The 23,359-nt window shown below is 36.7% G+C and overlaps 1 pseudogene; it reads right to left on the bottom strand.

The window, feature by feature from the left end:
- LOC101089118 overlaps positions 1-21,157 on the bottom strand; it is a 31,011-nt pseudogene extending 9,854 nt beyond the window's left edge.
- Between the last annotated feature and the right edge of the window lie 2,202 nt (positions 21,158-23,359).

The raw sequence follows: 23,359 nt of genomic DNA, 5'->3' as shown, positions 1-23,359 counted from the left end.
GGCAACTGTTTTAAGGAAAAGGAACATTATTGTACCTTTTGATACACCCGTTATCTCTTCAATACCTCTCAGCTGTTGTAACTTTGAGAAATTGATTTGCATTGGATGCTTACATCAGGGGACTTGAAAGTTTAAGCGTTGCTTTCTTTGAAAGCAGAGGGCACACGGAGCCAAACCGGTTACGGTGACTAATCATAACAGTCCCTGTGCCTGGGCTGGCTGCCCTCAGCCGGAGACCTCCACAACACTGTCATTACCGTGGGCTGTCTGCTGGCTGGCTGACCCCAGCTTCCCTCCGCTCCTCCAGAGCCCTTTACCCTCAGTGATTAATGAACTGTAAAATAACAACCAGTCTTAGAGCAAGCCAGAGTTCCTTCCCATGAATACTAAAGGAAATGCACTTTCTTCCCTGAAGCAGTCAAGATTTTATGGGCAAAACTTCCGTTTTCTTTTTCTACACTCTAGCTCTACTGACTGTTTTGTCACCAGTCAATGGAGGAATCAGACATCAAACCAAACACCCAAAGACCACTTCTTTTCTATGGTAACACTAAGGTGCTGTTATAGGTTCTCATCCATTTATTCCGAACTCCTCCAACCATTATGATTCATGATTAGCTCTTTCAAAACTTCCATCTTGGGGCTGGATCCCAAGGCACGAGGGCCCTTGCGAAAGAGAAATAACACAGCGAGGCAAATACAATTTTAGAGCTGAGAGCAGGCTGACATTCTAAAGCTTGCATAACTGAATCAGGAGGGCTCCATGTGCATACCAGTGTTTCTTCGAACAATAATATTGTTTTCTAAAAAAAAAAAAAAACAAAAAAAAACACAAAGTGCGAATGCAGTGAGATCATAAGCGAAGGGGAAAACCACAAGTTTAGGAAAAAAGAAAACAAAATCTCAGGAAAGAGACAAGACCTGATTTAATGCTAGCATATTGATTTCTAGACTTCTCATCTAAACTGCGTTTCCCAGCAAACCCTTCTTGCTTAGGAATCACAATTGCAATTGATCTCAAAGATTATTATGGATACTGAGTATGAACAACTAAAAGCTGACTTTAGCTCTCCATGTACTTGGATTTAGCAAACATTTTGTAATTGAGTGCTTCTATGAATGCAATAAATTCATTCTTTGGAAACCATGCTTTGTCATCTCCCTTTTTATTACAGAAAAATAGTAAATGGTGAAATAACACATTATACCAATTATAAACACTTGTAATTCCATCACTGGTTCCTAAAATTGCATTGGCCAAAAACACTTTTTTATTTTGTATTTTGTATTATCCTTTATGGCTTTTGAAACATTTAAGCTTCCATGTAGAATTCTTGTTTATTATATTCCAAGAATAAATATTTTAGTGTCCTTTGACATAGAAATTAAATTTGAAACTCTTCAGGCATCTTACATTAAAATTTATTTCTTTTTCTTCCAACACTTGTTCTTCCTTGCCAATATCTAAGTAACAGATTATACATATAATTACATATATAATATTTTTTTCTGAGGCATGTGAATTCACGCCATGTCATATTAGGATAGTTTAACATTTGGATAGAGCACAAACATTATTTTTGAGAATTTAGAACAATAGTTACCCAATAACCTTGAGTTAATAATCTTCAATTATAGTGGCAAAAAAAAAAAATTCTAAAAACTTAAGGCATCAGAAAATGTTTTAAAATGACTACTATTTGTTTCCTAAAAATATGCTTTGTTAAAACAGAAACATTTTTGCGCTCGGTATATATAAAGGTCTTTCCTGGTGAAAGTTTAGTTTCAAATATTTTTTACTTGTAGCTTCTGAATCACAATTGTCTTCAACTTCTTAGTATAGTGGGAAAAGCAACAGAAAACGATATGATTGGGAATTCATCTATTGAGGATTAGTGTGGGTGTTTGGGCTCTTTTAAACAAATGCTTATTATAGGGGTGCCTGGGTGGCTCAGTCAGTTAGGCCACTGGTTCTTGGTTTTGGCTCAGGTCATGATCTCACAGTTGTGAGTTCCAGCCCTGCATCGGTCTCTGTGCTGGTGGTGTAGAGCCTGCATGGGATTTTCTCTCTCTTCTCTCTCTGCCCCGACCCCACTCATTCTGTCTCTGTCTCTCTCAAAAATAAATGAACTTAAAAATAATGAATGCTTACTATAAAATTCAAAATGACTAACAAAATAGTAAAAAATGCTGGGTTGCGGGGCGCCTGGGTGGCACAGTCGGTTAAGCGTCCGACTTCAGCCAGGTCACGATCTTGCGGTCCGTGAGTTCGAGGCCCGCGTCAGACTCTGGGCTGATGGCTCAGAGCCTGGAGCCTGTTTCCGATTCTGTGTCTCCCTCTCTCTCTGCCCCTCCCCCATTCAGGCTCTGTCTCTCTCTGTCCCAAAAATAAATAAACGTTGAAAAAAAAAATGCTGGGTTGCTCAGTTTTTTTCAGGTCCATCTGTTTTTGATTGTCTGTTTGTTTTTCCACTTGGAATGGGCCTTACTGTCATAGGAGTTCGGGTACGCAGAGATACATAACACGGGCCTAAAAGTTCCATTAAAAGGTCTCATGTTTTTCACAACTGTTTCAAGAGATAAGACAGCAGTACAAATTTTTAGAAGGTTCAGCTCAACTTTTTTGTTTATTTGTTGTCACTCTTTTCCTTGAGTTTTATCCACTCTCTGGTATCTTTCTCAGGGGATGATACTCTACAGCAAGGGCACAGGACAGCAGTTATGCCCTGATGAATCGAGGAAATGTGGCCGCTTAGAGCAATCACTCGCCTCATTGGTTGCATGGCATCATTGGGAAAGCAACTCATTGGTTGGCTTTTCCTATATCCAGGTGCTTCTTGATATAGCCATCAACCATCAGTTCTTTATATACACTAGGAACTACCTCTGCCAAAGCAAAGCAAGGCTCTGACAGACAAAAACGGGAAAATTACAAAAGAGTGACAACAATAGAAATGCTTTTTCTTTAACCTTTTTGTGTACTTCAACATCTTTCTTTGAAAACAAAATGAACCATGTAGGATAATTACTCTAAGGATTCATTTTATCCATAAGGATATATCAAAAATGAACTTACTGCTCCCAAATTAGTCAAGGTGTAGGATTTACACCTGTCAGTTCTGCAAGTAGATGGCCCATTCATACATTCAATCATTTATTCATTCATCCAACAAATATTTATTGATAATATGTTGATTCATAGGAATTCTTCTGTGTGCCAGGAATAAAGTAGTATACAGGGAAACGAAACATTACCTAACCCCAAAGAATTTCTGCATAGAGGAAGAAGACAGAAAAAAAAATATTAGTTGACGATGAAAGATGGTAATTTCCCAAGTGCTCTGATTGACAATAAAACATGATGCTGTAACACGGTGTCTAAGATAGGAGGGAAACAACTTCAGAGTATTCAAGGAGGGATTTTCTAAGCAAGTATTGTTTGAGTTTTGACATGAATGAGGAGTAGGAGGTGGTCATGAAACAGTTAAAGTAAAAACACTCCAGGCAGAAAGCTAGGGTTTGAGATTGAAACAAAAGTGTGTGTTTGAGAACTGAAGAAAGTTCAATATGGTGTTCTATTTTCCTCATTCTCATCTGCCACAATTTAAAATTTTGCAGAGAGGGACTCAGTATTCTTAGAGCCTTTTGAGGGCACAAAATCTTAACTTTCTGGTTTGAGGATAGTAGACTATTTTAAACTATTTTCACATCAACCATTATTCTGGAAGTGATTCGTGGGTTTGGTCTTTAGCTAAATGATCTGAACCCTAAGTTCATAGGCCACACAATCAATATTTATTTTAAGTAGTGTTACATGCACACACACTTGTGAAATTCAGAACAAACCTATGAGGTATACATAACGCCATTTAGAATTGCGATGAAATTTTGTGAGTAGTTCTTAAATAGTTGAATCCAGAAGTATGAAATCCAGCATACCAACATTCTGAAACTCACTCTTGTGTGTGCAGATATATATATATATCTATATGTATATAGATATATATATAGATATATATTATCTTATTCTCCCCATTTCTGTTGCATAACGTATTTTTCCTTCAAAGTGCTTTGCATCCATCTTCTCAACTATTTTTTAATGTTTATTTATTTTTGAGAGATAGAAAGAGTGAGGGAGGGACAGAGAGATAGGGGAACAGTGGATCCAAAGTGGGTTCTGTGCTGACAGAAAAGAGCCTGATGCGGGGTTTGAATTCATGCACCATGATATCATGACCTGAGCTGAAGTAGGATGCTTAACCCACTGAGCCATCTGGGCACCCCTCATCCATCTTTTTTTTTTTTAATTCGACTATTGTCTGATTTTTTATTACTTTGTGTTTGTTCCTATTTTTTAATGCCTTTCTGGTCATGTCTTCCTGACTAAATCCTACTTATCTTTCAAAGTCCAGCTTAAAAGCTCTCCCTACCTTGATGTCCCTCTTATGCCAGAAGTAATAACATATGTCTCTTTCACACTTTGCACTTTGGGCATCAAGTTCCCTTCTATACCAGATTGCTTTAGGGGCAGAGAATCTGAGTTTCCTACCTTCATCTCTCACAACACCTAATGAATTGTCGACTTGGAACACATACTTGGAAAAGGCCAGAGATGAGGAGGTGAAGTCAAGTCTCTATCTCATACTTTTCAGACAAATGAAGGAAAATGTGCACAACTAGTAGAGAAAAAACATGGAAGCACATGGAGCCCGCTCCTTCCCAAGGAGGATAGTGACACATCTAATTGGTTAATTAGGGGGAAGAAACCGAGCCTGTCAATGCCTGCCCCAAGATTTCTTTCTAGCAGCTTCACCTCAAGATGCACAGTTTCTCTGCTTTCTGAAAGCAGGCTCTGCCTCTGTCAATGAGGCATCTGCCTCTGAGATGTCTGCATTTCTGAGTGTATGGATTTTATTTTGAAGGAAAAATATGAGGAAGTCTGATTGTAGATACATATCTGAAGCACATTTTCTATTTCAACTTATTAGTAATAAGGCTGTGGTATTTTGATCTTGCTGTATCTTAAAACAGAACAAAACAAAACATTCACAACTGCTTGATGAACGAATGAAAGTACAACAAGTAGAGGTTGATAACCCACCCACCTATCTCAGTCTTCTATTTGGGATTATGAAAAATCACTACTCTTGGAAGAGTGAGTAAAGAAAGCAAGACTCTGAATCAGCATCCTCTTAGCAAAATTACCTCACCTGGCAGCCAAGATAGCACAACAATGCAGCAAAGATATGCTTTGATTTTTTTTCGCCCAAATAAAGACCCTCTCAACTTTAAAGGATAGGGGTCTGAGCGCTAAATACCTTCTCAACTGACATTAACGAGAAGTTTCATCAGGGAGAATGCTTTACATACATTAAGAGGCCAGTGTTATGCATTATTAATCAGCCAGGTATCCTCATTTACATCAGTTCAACTTTGTATACCTGAAGACTGATATTTTAGAAACTAGGAATTTTAAGTTCTCAAGATAGCAAGATAAACGTAAATATTCCATGATTAGTTTTTACATAGGAGACTAATATCTAATATTCTTTCATATAAACTAGAACCGATGCATAACAGATACTTCCCCAGACCCTCTTGAAATTCTTGACAGAGCCCCTTCTGGAAAACGTTATTGGGTCCTATTGGAGGCAAAGAAATCTTTTAAGAAATATTTAACGTCATCAAAATGAAAGTTATTAAAGAAAGTATATAATGATTTTTTATCTCGATGTAGTTGTTAGGAATAGCTCCTCCAAGAAAATTCCCAAGATCCCAACAATATCTAAACAGTACATTTCTAAAACAAAGACCATGAGTCACACCAAAGAACTAGAGTCCTAAATTGATCAGCAAAGGAAAATACAAGTAAAAATCACTTTGTCTTGTTTTAAAAAGTGACAAACATTTTCTTCTCTCTTAAAAATTTAATGTTTTATAGCAGTATTTCTTTTCTAGAGTGGTCACAACTTCGTCTTCAATAAGTACCAGATAATTTCTGGGAAGCAAACTGTACCCAATTATTCTGTTAGGATACAACAATTACTTAACAATTTTATTGTCACTGAAAAAAATTTTAAAAAACACAATCTTTGTTTCATACAACTCAACACCCTCAAATCCTGCAGAACGTTAATTTAGATTTAAAACCTTTTTAATATTTATTTTTGAGAGAGAGATGAAGGGGCAGAGAGAGAGACACACACAGAATCTGAAGCAGGCTTCAGGCTCTGAGCTGTCAGCACAGAGCCTGACACAGGGCTTGGACTCATGAACTACAAAATCATGATCTGAGCCAGAGTTCAATGCTTAACTGAGTGAGCTACCCAGGTGCCCCTAGATCTTAATTCATCTTTTCCACCCTTTGGAATTTTTTCAATTTCTTCTCCATGAATTTGACATTTGATTTGAATTCACTGGAAGGGAATTGAAACTTAAGCCATTATGGTCAGTATTAACCACCTGTGCCAAGACTTGCCTATTAACAATTGCCAAAAACATCTGAGATGGAAACACTACATCACTGAGGTTATTCCATTGAAGCTAGGCTTCCTTCAGATGTGATCTCACCATCTAATCACATTTTCAAAAATTATTAAAACACAGTATTGGTTAGGTGGAAGAAGCACCAAGCTTCAGTGAATCTAGAAATATCACAATCAAAGAAGCAACTTACAGTTGTTAGCCACTTGGCATTGTGTGAATACAAGACTCTACTGAAACATTACTTCTCAATGGTTCTCTCATAAATTTCCACACCACCTGAAGTTTGTGTACAAACCCACTCAAAAGTCGGTTAGCACCCATCCCTTGGTTGAGTCTTGGCCTTAGAGGAAAGGGATCTTTGGGCAGCTTTTGATAAGGAAGAGTTGGCCCCAAATTTATCATATTTAAGTGAATTTTCCAAAGGAGGAAAATTCAGAACTGGGGATATCTCTCCAACTTACCCATCTGTACTTTACTACCTATGATCTATCTAGGTTCAGTTCATCCTCTGAAAACTCCATGCATGAGCACAGTGGAACTCAGGAAGACACTCTGGCCTGCTTGCCCATGGGCTTGCCCTCTCCTTCATAATAGACCTTCCCAAGACCATTACGTTTTGATGCTCTTTTCTTAAACTTTCCAAAGCCCACATAGCAAAAGCAGTTCTTCTATTCTGCTAGTACCACCACCATCTTTTTGTTTTCTTTCAAAGCAACGATCTAGTTTTCTCCTCATTACCTAGTGAATTATGCCTATTTTGAAAATATGAAAAAGAAATTAATCCTTTGTTAGACTTAGTCTTTCAGTCTTTATATCTACAAAATAATATGATATATTCTGACAATTGCTCATGTCAAAAATACAAGACAGAGTTAGGACTTATAAAAAATTATAAGACTAAAACAGAGTAAATAAATGTGTTTTATTTGGGAGAGGGTGGGGTGGATACTTTTTCATTCCTCTGGTGTTCCCATTCTCATGGAGGAGACTCCAATAGGGTAACATTTCTAGCCTTTCTCTGTTCCATGACTCACTTCTCCCAAGGTGTAAATGATGACTTAAAATTATTGTTTATTTTGCAGTTCACTCACTTCACCTTCTCTTTCTCTTTGGAACCACAGTGTTTGCAGGATACACATACTTGCTTTGCTTCTCTATGTTCATACCCTAAGCATGAATGCCTAGCCCTAAAGCCAGGGTTGCCTGTGGCTAAGTCTATCTAATTCTCTGGTTCTGTATTAGATATTCCACCTTCCTTCAGCTCTAAGCCACCATCCACAATATCAGTCTTATCAATAATGCTGCTTTACTCTTTCATCCATATACCTCAGTTGTTTGGAACTCAGGTGGAGAATTTACTTTTGTTTCTTAGGCTCCCCAAACCCTAGATTGTTTGAAAAACAATGACAAGTAAAATGTAATGATACCACTTACTAAGGTCTATTCTAAGGACACATGGGAAAAAGAACTAAAGGAAGCAATCCCAGCTGCCATATAGTCAGACCTTATGGAGAACGGCGATGCTGTTCAATGTATAAAAACAACTTCAGCAGCACCTCAATTAACTCAAATATCTCATGCCCTGACATAATGGTGACTCAATAGTTCCATTTCTGTTTCTCTCTCCAATGTGTTTCTTTTTTTTTTTTCTTCTATTCTAACTGCCTTTAATCTTCTCCATGATTTCTGCTTTTCATAGACATCAATTGCTTCATGGCTTTCGTTACAGATGAGTCTAACTTAGATCATTGGCTTTCTGACTTGTTCAGAGCCAAGCTATCATAGGTTGATGGATTATTGTTTTCATGCTTTTGACTTCATCCTACTCTAATGCTATATAACAAGCAATTTTCTTCCTAAGGCAGACTTTCTTTTGCTCATCCTGAAACCTCTTCTTTGATGTCTCCCTATGTTTGATCCTAATTATTTCAAAGAAAAGACAATGCCTTTGATGATATCCTTACTTGGTTAAGCGGCATATAGATGTGCTCTAAGACACAGTACGTAGCCATTTCATTTACATTCTTTTTTACTTCTGTGTCAGTCCATCAGCTTTTCATTTTGTTTTCTTTTAATTATTATTGATGTTGCTGCCAGTTACCTAGTGTAGCATGCATTGGTATTAACATCCTGCACAGTGATAAAGAAGTAAATATATGTTTTAATCATTATAGTATCATAAAATAGTGCAAGTTGAGCCATCTGTAGTTTTTTTTTTTTCCAGTAGATGTCATGTCGCCCCACCCCCATCACTTTCCATAATGATACATTCCACCTTCCTGTTCACAAAGATGAATGTTGGTCATAGTGTCCTTTGCTCCTGACCACAGTAAGTAGCCCAGAAATAGGTTCATGACCCAAACCAAATCAATCAGCCCTTTGCCAGATTTTATGGACCCAAGGCTAGAAGTTCGTCTTTAGAAAAAGTCTCTAATAATATGCTTCCAAAACTATCTCATAATCCCTAATTTTTACAACAAGGAAAACACTTGTCTATTATAGAAAGAAACCATCAAAGAGAGATAGCCAAGGAGAGACCCGGGTTGGTAGAGAGGGAGAAAGGAAAAGTTTTGATTGTGGCCAAGCCCCGGTTTTTATTCCTTAAACCTCCAGAAGTGCTCAAGTCCGTAAGTTGTTCCTTCATATTGCGAACCATTCCAGTCCCCTTCCAGTAAATCTTCTGTATTGCTTAAACTAATTTGTGTTAGGTTTCCATCACTTGCAACTGAAAATGTGATTTGGCATCCTTCTTAGACTATCACACATCTGTGCTTCCTAATACAGAAAACCCTGAGTTTGTCTCTCAAACTCTATCTGGTACAAAGCATCTTTGTTTAATAGATTTCTCATCCAAGTCTACTTGAATATGCCTCTAATTCACCATGTGTAACACATATAAGTTCATCCTTTAACCTCTGATTACTTTTCCTATGTAACCTCCTATGTGTCTCTGTGATACTATTTTCCCCCAAAGTTGAAAAGCTTAAAAATCTTACCAAAGTCTCTTCCTTCTTATCTGTTTCACTTTAGTCTTGTCCATTTTCCTCATTATCCCTTTGATTTTTCACTTTTTAAAAAATGTGTATTATTTATTTTTGAGAAAGAGAGAGCCCAGTGAGGGGTGGGGGGCAGAAAAGAGAGAGGAAGATAGAGAATCCAAACCAGCCTCTGCGCTGTCAGTGCAGAGCCTGGTGTGGGGCTTTGGGGGGGGCGGGTGCATGAATTCACAAACCACAAGATCATGACCTGAGCCGAACGCTTAACCCACTAAGCCACTCTGGTACCTCTCAATTCCTCACTTATTATTCATTTTCTCTAGAATAGCAGTCCAGATTTTTATGCAAACCTGTGTCTCTGGTTTTTATCCCTTATGTCTTTTACATGCCATTTGCACAGCAATTTATTTAGATGTCATTGAGCAACACTGCTTAACTTCAGATAAAACTTTTAAATCTACAGGATAAATCTCAACTTTCTAAGTTGAAATTCAAGGCTATTTTGGTGGCCTATACCTACCATTTCTACCTAAGCTCCTAGTGTTCTTTCATAAATACTGCAATTACTCACATAATGTCCTCTAGTCACATATTTATGTTTCTACCTCTACACCATCCATTTTACCTAGAATGCTGTCCTTATTTTCATCGTATTTTCCGAGCTTTATCAAGCTCTGTTTTTTCCCTTGGAGAATGTGTTTGCCCAGAGGCTAGATAAACTAATCAAGAGGAACTGAAACTAAATGTGATGAGGGAGGAGAAAAACATCTAGATAAATATGTAAATCAATTTACTATGGAAAACAGTGGCTATGATATTCAAGGAAGGAAAACAGTGTGGGAGGTGCTAGTGAGTCATATGAGAAACCAATTGGACCAAAAATCATTAATTACACTTATAACCCAGATGCAAATATATATTATTGTGCAGGTCCCAAGTAATGTGAATGTTAAATTTTAAGAAAAAAACAATTAAAATGGATGTGTAGACTTTGTAGAGTTTTGTAAGAGGGGAATACAGTGTTAAAATGACATACAGACCTACAAAGAATGGAATTGTTTCATGTTCACCTAAAAAACCCAGTGTCTTAAGTAATGATTACTGAAGAACACCTATGTGTGTATATGTACATACACACACATATACACATATACATACATACATACATACATCTAGGAGACATATATATGTATATATATGTATATATGTGTATATATACATATCCATATATGTCCTCCTATATATATATTTATGTATATATATATATATGTATATATGTGTATGCGCATATATATATATATATACTGGCAATGATTGCCCCAGTGAGGTTTTGCTATGGGGTTAGAGGTTAGATCACAGGGTTAGTCCTGGAGTTAGGGGCAAAATTAAGATTAGGACTACCAAATGGGGAATAAGAAACTCTCTCAGGAGTAAGATTTAGTAGTATGTTGAAAGAATCATTTGAGTAAAAAAAGAGGGTCTTACAGGTTCTATATTAGCTTTGCTGAAAATTAAAACTCCTGAAGAGAGGAGGACTTATCCAAGGGAGATTATTTAGAACTTAATTGTGACCAATAAAAATGAATGATTGGCAAAAAGAGTAAGATACACAATTTTAAAAAGATGTTAAAATACCGTGAACATGTTAACCTGAAGAGAGCTGGCATGACTGCATTGATGACAAGCACAATATGCTTTAAGATAGAAAGCACAAGAGATAAAAAATGGTCTCTATGTAGTAATAAAAATAATACTTAACTGGTAAATATGACAATTTAAAATCAGCATATACCTAAGAAGACATCTCAGAATACAGTTGAGATAATTATCTAGAAAAATGAGAAATTCTGCTATCATAGACAGAAATATCTAAATACCTCCTCCAGGAATTGGAATATTCAGCAGATAAACAGTCAATAAGAATATAAAAGATTTGAACATATCTGTTAACAAATTTGGTCTGATGACACATATAGAGAACTATCCATGCCAAGAATTAAAGACTCCACAGTTTTTGTAAACTCACATGATACATGTACAAAAAAACTTATAATGCACCAAACAATAAAATGATTTTCAAACAAATACCAAAAATAAGTATCATATAGATTAAATTCTTAATGATGAAGAACTTCATTTAGGTATACATTATTTTTAAATAACTTAGGAAACACATTAAAAAACACACAAACATTTGAGAAGTATGAATAGCTTTTTAAGCAGCTCATCAATTTAAAAAATAATAGAAATTAGAATAAATTCAAAATATTCCAATGTGAAAATGCTGCATGTTTAAAGTTATTAAACAAGCCAGAGCTTTACAAGTATACCTCACTACACAATTTTTCCTGATATGAATATTCAAAACGATAAATTGCAAATTTTTGCCCAAATTTACTACCTGAATTGAAACTCCCTATAAAAAAATCCATATTTGTATACCAGAAAAAGTATTGAATTTATACACTACGCAAGGCCATAGAAGGCAATGTGGCTTCATTTTATACTGGATTGTCTCCCGAGGATAGTATTTTGATCTCCTATTACATTAAATGACTCTGCACGATTGCTACATATTCCCATATATTCCCTGGGTACTATGGTTTGCTTATACTGAGCAACTTAGCATAGTATCAACCTGGATCTGATTGGAATTAGTTATCTATAACCTACTATTTCATTGATTATTTCTGTTATAGAACATACAATGTATGTATGCATTAGTAGAATGTATACATTACACATGTCATTTCCATCTGATATTGCATCATTGTTTAACAGTGAAAATAATGGAATAAATGGTTTTAGATGCTTTCTATTATACAAAAAGCCTTATATCAAGGTTTTAGTGGTATGTGGAGTCACTTGACAAAGGGCTCTGGGTGGCCTGAGAATGCATTTTGTGTACCATTTAAAAATTGAAATAAATATGCAAGAATGTTCAGGTTAACATATATCCAGGTACATATTAGACATTGATAACAAAGGATGCCCATATTAACAATCACTGTATGGGGACAATAAAACCTTAATACAAGTCTAGATACAAACAACTGAGGAAAAAAAACAATGCAAGAATTTTATTTATGAGCATAGATAATATAATTCTAAATAAAATATTGTCAAAGAAAATGAAGCAAGGTACATAAAAATATCATAAAATTTGATTTACCATACACATTCAAAGATTATTTAATATATGAAAATGTAACTAATTATGCTAATAGATGAAAGGAAAAAAAAACATAATTGCAACAGAAATGAGAAAGAGATTTGGAAAAAATTAACTTTTTGAAAACTATGATGAAACGGAAACTTATTTAACCTGTTGGAGGGTACCTGCCAGAAAACTACAGAAAACATTATGCTTAGAAGTAAAACAGGAGAAAGATTTTCTTTAAAGTCACCAGAAGAGAAGAATCTCACCATTACCACCATAACAGTTACCTGTTGCTGTGAACAAATGGCCCCGCAACTTTGTGCTTTATGAAAACAATGCTTTACTCATCTTCAGGGTTCTGTGAATTGACTGGGCAGAGCTCAGGTGGGATGATTTGTCTCCTCCACCTAAGTCCCAGCTGGGCTTGCTAATATGGCTTTAGTTTGGCAGGAGGAACTCAAAATAGTCTCACTCACATGCCCAGTTCCTACCCTGGGATAGCAGGGTCCTCTCTCGCTACTTGTAGGCACTTTCTCCCTGGATAGGCTTTCACTCCCTAGTGTCCTCTCCATGTGACCTCTTCAGTGGAATTGCTCAGGCTCCTTTACATCGCATCTCAGAAATCTCAGGGGACAAAAGCAGAAACTGCAAGCTTTCAAGTGTAGGCTTTTGAACTCTGATGCCACTGTATCTACGATATTCTATAGCTTAAATTAAGCTGGGATGCCTAGGTGGCTCAGTCCGACTTTGGCTCAGGTCATGATCTCATAGCTTGTGAGTTTGGGCCACCTCCGGCTCGGTGCTGACAGCTCAGAGCCTGGAGCCTGCTCTGGATCTTGTGTCTCCCTCTCTCTCTGCCCCTCCCACACTCATGCACACTCTCTCTCTCTCTCTCTCTCTCTCTCTCTCTCTCCCTCTCTCTCTCTCTCTCTCTGTCTCTGTCAAAAAGTATAAACATTAAAAAAAAAACCCTAAATTAAGCTAAATACTAGGCCAGATTCGTGTGGGAGATTACACAAAGGTGTGAGTACAGAGAAGAATTTGTTCATTGGGGATCATTTTGTATCAATCTATCACAGCCATTTCATCTCAAAGTTATATTAGAGATTTTACCCATCATACTAAAATGAGAAGAAGGAGAAGCATCATAAATGTGCTAATGATGATGGTATTAAGGATTGGTAGGAAACTTATTTAAAGATTATATGATTGCATATAAAATTGCATTTAGATTACATGATTGCATAGAAAATCTAGAATGAAAAAAGAAAGTCTAGGAGAATTAACAAAAAATTAAAAATGGTAATAATCAGGGGCGCCTGGGTGGCGCAGTCGGTTAAGCGTCCGACTTCAGCCAGGTCACGATCTCGCGGTCCAGGAGTTCGAGCCCCGCGTCAGGCTCTGGGCTGATGGCTCGGAGCCTGGAGCCTGTTTCCGATTCTGTGTCTCCCTCTCTCTCTGCCCCTCCCCCGTTCATGCTCTGTCTCTCTCTGTCCCAAAAATAAATAAACGTTGAAAAAAAAATTAAAAAAAAATAAAAAGTAATAATCTGAATATAAAATTTGCATATAAAATAATTTTTATATACCACAAAGAAACACAAAACTTTTCAATTACTTAAAAAGATATGTACATTAGTAAAAAGTCAACATAAAGTATATAAGAATACCCAGCAAAGATGTTTAAGACCTATTTGAGAAAACTGAAAATATTTTATTGACTGACATTTAAGAATACCAAGTAAGTGGAGAGATATTGCAAATGCAGAAGGATTCTCAGTATCATAAAGCAAATAATTTTTCCAATATCAGTCTATAAATTTAATGAAATTATAATCGAAATTACAAGGCTTTCCACAAAACCTAATAAGCTAATTCTAAATTAATGTCAGAGAGTAAAAAGCCAAGAATAGTCAAGACAAATCTGAGAAGGAAAATAAACGAGAGTTGGGGGTCTTGCCCTACTACTTATCAAGACCTAATTAGAGACATTAAGCCAATGTGCCATTGTTGTAGGGATATGGCTAAATGAAAACCAACAGAATAGTCTAGAAACATGTATTCATATTTTCACAAATTATAAATGGTAGAAGTGTCATTAGTAAGTAGTGAGCCAAGGATGTGTTATGATCTTGACACAATAATTCATCCGTAAGGAAAAAATAGTAATTATATTCCTACATACTGTATAGGAATATAGCTTTAAAATAGAATAAATATTTAATTGTATAAAGTAAAACACTGAAATGTTTCTTTTTATTTTTTTTTAATTTTTAAAAATGTTTCTTTATTTTTGAAAAGGAGAGTATAAGGACGGAGACGAAGAGATTGGGGGACAGAGGATCCAAAGTGGGCTCTGTGCTGACAGCAGACAGCTCAGTGCAGGGCTCGAACTCCCAAACCATGAGATCATGATCTAAGCCAAAGTCAGATGCTTAACTGACTGAGCCATCCAGGTGCCTCAGTTTTTTGTTTGTTTGTTTGCTTTTTGTCTTTTAAAGCAGGCTTCATGCCCAGCATGGAGCCCAACATGGAGCTTAACTCATGTCCCTAAGATGAAGACCTGAGCTGAGATCAAGAGTTGGACACTTAACCAACTGAGACACCCAGGCGCCCCTGCAATGTTTCTGATAAAAGAAAAAACATTTTTCAAGCTTTTGAGTAAACAGGAAGCAAAAAGCAGAAGGAATAAAGTAAAAGACTAATAAATTGGATTACATTAACAATGATAAGTCTCTGCACATCCAAGACACTGTAAGAAATGGAAATGACAACAGTACAGGGAAAGGCATACGCAATGATTCATCTGATAATGCATTATTACCAAAAAATGTTTTTAAAACTTTCAAATTAATGAGAAAATGAAGATAAAATAGAGAACTGAGCATATAATATGGACAGAAAATAAAGATGGGAAATCCACAATGTTCAATAAGTAAATTAAGGTTACTCAGTTTTTCTGAAAATGCAAAATAAAAATTTAAAAAGGGTTTAGTAAATTTTAAGCCACCTGAAGATTATACAAGTTTTTAAGAGAGTAGAGACATTTACGTAGTGCTCATAGAGGTATGGATTGGTGCAATTTATTTGGAGAGTAATTTAGCAATAATATAAATTTAAAAATGCCTGTGAAACCTTCACACACTTATCATTGGAATACAGAGACAAGAATGTTTTATCAGCATTGTTTATAATAGCAGAAAACTGAAGTCCAATCTATCAAAGGAGAAGCATATTTGGAGTACCCATACAATGGGATAGCACATAGTTGTAAAAATTAATAAAGTAGAGCCATCTTATAAACACAGATAAATCTCACAAATACAATGTTGAAAAAGAGAAAATAAAAGGAAGTTGCCTGAGGCCTGTATAATTTGATACAAATTATATAAAATTATAAAACATTCAACTCAAACCAAATAACTTATATACGTTTATGTGTTCATATTATTTGGTAAAAGATGAATTAGATTAAAAAAACATTCAACCCAGCGGTTAGTTCAATTTCAAAAATATCCGTAATGTTTTATTTCATCATCTTTTTTTTTTTTTAATGTTTATTTATTTTTGGGACAGAGAGAGACAGAGCATGAACGGGGGAGGGGCAGAGAGAGAGGGGGAGACACAGAATCGGAAACAGGCTCCAGGCTCTGAGCCATCATCAGCCCAGAGCCCAACGCGGGGCTCGAACTCCTGGACCGCGAGATCGTGACCTGGCTGAAGTCGGACGCTTAACTGACTGCACCACCCAGGCGCCCCTCATCATGTGGATGGTAAGCCCACTGATGTCCATACTGTATGCTTTTGTGTGCATGCCCTTGAAATATTATAAATATTAAAAACTAGAATTACAGAGATTGGGAATGATGCAGGAAATCTGAAATGTGGCAAATGACGATTTTCTATTTTTAAAAAGAAAACAGGGACAGATTTTTCATTCATTTTTCAACAAATATTTGTTGTAATTCCATTCTGTGCCAGACGCTGTCCTAGGTGCTAGAGCAACATCAGTGAGAAGAGAAATGCCCTCACTGCTTACATGGTATCTATATTCTGAGTATTACCTGACCTACAGTCAGAATTTATGTGGTTCTGATTCAAAAATTTCCAAACTAATTGTTTAAGTGCTGTGACTTGTGACAAAATGGAACAAGTCATAGCAGGCTAACTTTATTTAAAGCTTACTTCATTCATTTCATTTAAGGGATCCCCCCCCACACACACACACCTTTTATGGGGGAATATTGCACAACTCAGTTCTTTACTTTGATCTACTAACATGTTGTTGTGTTTTGGTTTTTTTGTTTTTTGTTTTTCTTCTTTGTGGCTTGGGCAAAGATATAGATGATATGTTTATTTTTATTTTTCCACTTGAAACTTAAAGAAATAAAAAAATGTTCATATGCAAACACCAGTATACCAAGTTAACCAAAATTATGTCAAATTTTTTCTTCTCCAAAACCACATTGCTTGCCATAAGTTTACAAATACTCTTGCAGCATGAATATATATATATAATATATATATATAATATATATATTAATATATATGTGTGTGTGTGATCACAAATTTTATATTATATAGATATAATCACTCTCTAAAATTTGTGATTATCAATTGCAGTGGTTTAACTGCTTTGTCCCAACTAGTTGTGAATTATGTTGATAGTTATATGCCATTAACAAATAATAGGTCCTGTTTTCAAACGATTTTCTTTTTCTAAAAGAGTAGATACATGTATCTCAGCAAAGAATTTATTAATAACTGTTACTTTAGAATGCATTATATTTCATTGCCACTTTTCATTTTGCTTGGCTTTTGATTGCAGCAGCTTATTATGAAATACTTTCCAAAGGAGAAAATTGGCCCTTTTGGTTACCAAGATTCAATAAAAAGAAAAGATCCATCAGAGCAGAACATTTTGGCAATGTATACAATGTTAGTGCATATAGGAAAACGTCAGACCCCCAAAAAGGATTTGAACTCAGATGATCTAAACTCTACAGTCTACACTCTGACCTATCCACCATGTATAGCTGATCTGTTGTGCAGCTCCGTCTAACTCAAATTTAAGCAGACAAGAGAATCAGTCCCAATACTGGTTAAAACACAAATGCAGCCAGCACTGGAGATTCTAGAGGTCAGGTAATTTGCATTTTAAAAAGCTGCAGGGTGGAGCTGATACTGCTGATCCTGTCTGTGGTTTAAGGGGTTAAAATTGGCTCCCTGAGCATCTTTAAAGCAGGCGACACTTTATTAGTCCAGCAGAGTAATTTGAAATCTCACTTCAGGCCAACATGATGGAATAAACCCCTTTCATTCCTATGATTACATGAAACCCTTTCCTAAATCAATGTGGTTTAGAGCTCAAAGACAACAAAAGCATGGTTTACATAATAATTTGAAAGCCTGTCAAAATGAAAAAAAAAAAAAAAGGAAGCGCTAGGAAGCACCTTCTTATGATTGTTCTACAGTGAAAGTGAGGGTGACACGGCAGTAAGCGTCCAAATTTCTAAAATCTGTTGGGCTTAAGGGCTACACCCTGTCCACCATCAGCTTACAGGTACAAACTCAAGAAATAATATTTCAGCCAAGACTGACTTCAGCTTAGGAAACAAGATGGGTATTTTATATTAGAAGCTTCTCACACACACTTTGGTTTCTAAAAGAGGAAGCTAACTTGGGGAAAACATGCAAATCTCAGCTCCAGAGATAGAGTGGGGGAGGCTGCTTTGAACAAAGCCCGAACATTACATTAGTCAGGTTCTCCCAGGCCCAGCCTATCTGCAGAAAGACAGCTGCTTGAATTTAAGCACCAATTAAAGATTTCGCAGGCTTTAGTCACTTTCTGTTACAAGAACATTTGACTTGTGTACTTAGAAAGAAAATCAGCGGAATATTCTATTTAAGGGGGAAGAAAGCATATGCTGTGAGTCTTTTACCATAAGAAGTAAATATTGGGGATAATAATTTTCAAATGCAATGGCAATATAGTTTGGCTATGAAACCTCTTCACCAAGTGTCTGCTGGGCATGTCCTAAAATGACTAATTCGTCAACTTTCCTGCAGTGAACTCTACTTCAGAACTTGCAGTTTCAGGTCTTAAAGATGTAATTTTCTGGTATGCTTTACCTTGGTTTTAAGGTCATATCTTGGTACACAGTCATTTCTCAGAAGTCAAAAAGTTTGTTCAGAAATACTGCTAATTGTGGGGCGCCTGGGTGGCTCAGTCCGCTGAGCATCCAACTTCGGCTCAGGTCAGGATCTCGTGGTTCGTGAGTTCGACCCCCGCGTTGGGCTGTGCTGACAGCTCAGAGCCTGCTTCTGATTCTGGGTCTCTCTCTCTCTCTCTCTCTCTCTCTCTCTCTCTCTCTCTCTCTCTCTCTCTCTCTCTCTCTCTGCCCCTCCCCTGCTCACACTCTGTCTCTCCCTCCCTCTCAAAAATAAATAAACATTTAAAAAAAAATTAAAAAAGAAATATTGCTACTTCTGTGTTGGGAAAGAACTTGTTTTGAACCCGTTTCCCATATTCACAGGAACAGTGAAGAACAATGTTTCTTGATAGTTCTGCTCATTAAAAACAAACAGAAATGAGGGGGGTGTGGAGAAAGAGGGTATGAGCATTAATTCATGCCAGTTCACACCGTATTTCCAGTGCGTGTTATTAAAAGTGTTTTTGTTAGCAATTAAACCTGAGGAATGGGCTCTTGCTTTGGGAAACAAAATGTAGGCATATCCAAAATTCCCCTAAATTATATTACTATTGATTGATATAAATTCATACTTTACAAGGAGCCTATAAAAAAATGACTACTAATTATAAAAGGAGCACAATGGAGCCATATACCTAGAGACTCTCAGTCAAGAGTCTCTTTCCACTTGATTCCTTAGACAATTCAGAATGTACCCAGAAGATTCCTTTTTATAACCCAGTGACAAGCCAAGGAGATGCTGTAATGCTACTACATTAAATCTGTTTTAATTTTTCCCCTGTTCCCAAGCACGTAAGCACTATCAGGAGAACAGAAAATGCCTGTTTAGAAATTATTTGTGCTGACTACCATGTCTTAATTGTTTTTAAACTGCTCTGTTAAAAGATTTTGAAATAAATATAATGATACAATTTTATATCTGGGCATCCAGTAAATATTTGTTTTGAGGAACCTGCAATATTCAGGACAAATTCTTTGGGGAGTCCATACAAGAGCTTTATATCCAAGAGGGGAAAGGTTTGAAGGTAGATTTTGAGGGACTCCTTTTATTTTATTTTAAATCATGGCAAAAAATAACCACACTCATGTATCCAGTAGGTTTCAAAAATCATTTAAATGCATATTTCTTGCATAAGTGCTAGAGAAGAAAATCATAAGAATTATCCAAGGGCATCGTAGCTGGCAAGGAAGGAAGTTTTTTCTAAGGAACTGACTTTTAACCTATGTTTTTCTCAATTAATATAAATCAGCTAAGTGGGGGCAGCAGGTGGAAAGGGTAAGGAAAATCTTGATCAAGACATAGGGAACACTGGGTGTGAAAACTGTGAAGAAAGAGGCAGTAGGAAGACCTTGAAAAATGGACTAAAAGCCACTGTGACCAAGCTAGAGAAAGCAATGGCAAAGAAAAGTCTGACATGAGGCTGGGAGGGGCCAGATCAGGAGGGCTTTGTTGGTGGCATTAAGGAGCTCAGACCATACTCTAAGAGTGATAGGGGATCACTGAGGGTTTTAAGCAAGGAGATGTTATCACAGCATTTACCTCTCTAAGAAAACCTCTCTCTATGCTGTGCGGAGAATTGATTGTTAAGAGTGGAAGCAGAGAGACCATGAAGTAGACTTTTGCTTAGTCCAGGAAGATGACGGCACTGTGCACCAATTTAGTGGGAGTAGAGAGGGATAAAAATGCTTATTTATAGAGGAAAATAGATGGAAATGAAGAATAAGGAAGAAGGAAGTAGCAAAGATGAGTCCCACATTTCTGGCTTCAGAAATGGTAAGACAGAGAAGCAGTAACATGGACCAAGAATGAGGAGACAGGAAAAGGAAAACAAATTCAATAGTGTGGAAGTTTTCTGCTGCCATTCCAATCAACGGAGATTAGTCCTGGAATCAATATAAAGTGAGAAATGTGAATCTCCCATAAATTAGTCAGTCTTGGTTCCCAATTGCCTCCCCAAAACCAGCACTTCTCCCAGAGAAGTGGGTGTGGTTCTTGTGTTAAGCCTCATGCTCCACTTCCCCAAATACAACTGCTTCATCAGGTATACATATGGAGGAACTAAGGCATCTTACATCACTCGATACTAAGACATCATATATCGCCAAAGTGACACCTTCCAAAGGGACATTGTGCTTCGATTGTGTTGATCCCATTTGTGCTACAGATTTCCATTCTGTTCCCTGTTGTTCTCTGCAACTCCCAATAATAGCATCACACACCCCCACTCAGTGCATGTGACTTGCCACATCTTTCCCAGTGGAAGCGATATAGTTCCCACTGTCATCATCTTCATCCTTGGCCATGTGACTTACTGTGGCCAGTGGCACACAAGCATGGGTGAAATTTTTTAGATGAATTTAAAGAGTCATCAAATGGTTTCCCCTTGGCTCTTTCATCTTCTACCATGAAAATAACATGTACCAGAAGTGAGCTGTTCCTGAAATCTGAATCCCAGAATGAAGGAGACCCATAGAATCAACCTGCAAGTAAATCTAACCAATATCTAACATGAAAAAGAAATAAATCTTTGTGTTTAAATGGTTGAAATTTGGGGGCCACTTATTACTGCAGGACAACATAACCTAAATTGAGTGACATAAAAATCCAAAACTACTTTTGCCTAAATTTGGATATATGAGAATTTCACTTTAAATTTAACTTTAGAACGTATCCCACACTAAGATGTAGCTCCAGGTACTTTTAGGGAGTTTCTGTTACCTTTCTTAACTACAGATGGGCTCAGATCTCATACCTGAGGCCATTAATAGAAGACCTACAAGCAGGACAATTTCAACTTCAAAATGATAAACATTGTTTTTGGTCCCTCCAACAAAAGCTAAAGATCATCAGAGGGGCTGGCCCTGGACCCCTATCTGGCTCTAGTAACTTGTAATGACTTCCCTCATTCTGGTCCTCTGCCTGTAAGATTAACAGCATTAGAAGTTTTGTCATAAAAGCTTTTCTGAAGAAAACGGAATGGCAGTAATGACAAACACACACCCATGTATTTCTTGTCCATTTGTTCTCCCCGATCTTGGTTCAAGATGAACATCTCATTTGTACTTTTACAGACAGATGTCTGGCTGCCTGCCACATTTCTTAGACTGGAAAACTGATTTTGCATTTTTCCAGAGGTAACGAATATTTCCTTTATAAAGTCTGTGCTAATTTGCCATATACACCTTCAAAACCTCAAGGTTCTTATATAAACTCCTGGGTTTTGCTGAATTTTAGTCTTAGTATCAACTAACTTCAAACCTTGTCCGTAACTCAATCTCTGTCTCTCTCTGTCTCTGTCTCTCTCTCCACACACACACACACACACACACACACACACACACACACAAGCAAGTCCACAGGCCATCTATCACTATTTCTGAACATTCTCTTCTATATTTGCTATCTGGTAATGATGAAAGGTAGAAGAGGAAGGGACACAACACACCTGAGAGAGCGGGTCTACATAAACTCAGCATGAATAACCTGAGACGAGAAGAGGAAGACAGACAAGAGTTCATGGAACTTTTCCCCTGAAGATGTATAATTTAGTATAACAAGATGGCTAGTGAAATGACAATAAGGTCCCTTGATGGGGCTTGAGCACCATTTGTCTCCTCAGTCCTTGTTTTTTTTTTTTTTTTTCCGTATATAAAATCACTAAAGAAATGGTCATGTAAGTTTACCCAAGGAAAGAGGGAATGTGGCCCCAGTAGTACCAATAATTTGAAATTAAACAATAAGCTCTAGGAAAAAAGCCCATAGGAAATTATTATTTTGACTTAAGCTGGGACAAACAGAATTCTGCTCACTTCTTTTCTGGACATTAAATGGAAAGAAAGTGATTCTTTCCTTTAGCATTCTTCTCAGTCTTTGTATGCCAATCTTGCTTATGAGCTGTTTTTTCCTTAAAATTTAAACACCCTTTTCCTCCCACCCACAAGATAGAATGCCAAGTGTTATTCTCTAATCAGCTATTGATTTTGTGCCATCTGTTACCTATGAAGCATGATTTCAAGAAAAGCAATGGTGTGGCATCTCTTAGCTTAAATTGTTCTAGTCAACCTCTTCTTCCTAAGTGCTAGACACAAACCTATTTATTCCCTGTCTGCCACCCTGATCTATGATTTTTTATTATTTATCATTTATATCTAAATGAATTTACAAAATATAATGGAAATTCACATTTAAGTTGCTAGGTTGAACAGAGGCTTTTAAACCATTATTTTCTTCAGTCAGGAGGTTCTCATGGGCATGCCAGTCACCCACATGAACTTTCTAATAAACATCAATTCCTATAATTTTTCTTCACTTATTTCTGGCACTGCTAATTCTTATACCTCTCCCTCATTGGGATAAGAAAAAAAAATCAATGAAGAAAATCTACACCATTCTTCAATTTGAATGTCATCATTTATTAAAAATAGTGTGGAGTCAAAGGATATTCTTTAACTGCTGGTTAAATGGAAGTTTGATATGATGTTATCATAGGAATCATAATTACACTC

The sequence above is a fragment of the Felis catus genome, chromosome B4 (genome assembly GCF_018350175.1).
Source record: "Felis catus isolate Fca126 chromosome B4, F.catus_Fca126_mat1.0, whole genome shotgun sequence".
Classification (NCBI taxonomy): domain Eukaryota; kingdom Metazoa; phylum Chordata; class Mammalia; order Carnivora; family Felidae; genus Felis; species Felis catus.
The sequence above is the reverse complement of the archived record's forward strand: the minus strand, read 5'-3'. Positions and strand labels throughout refer to the sequence as shown.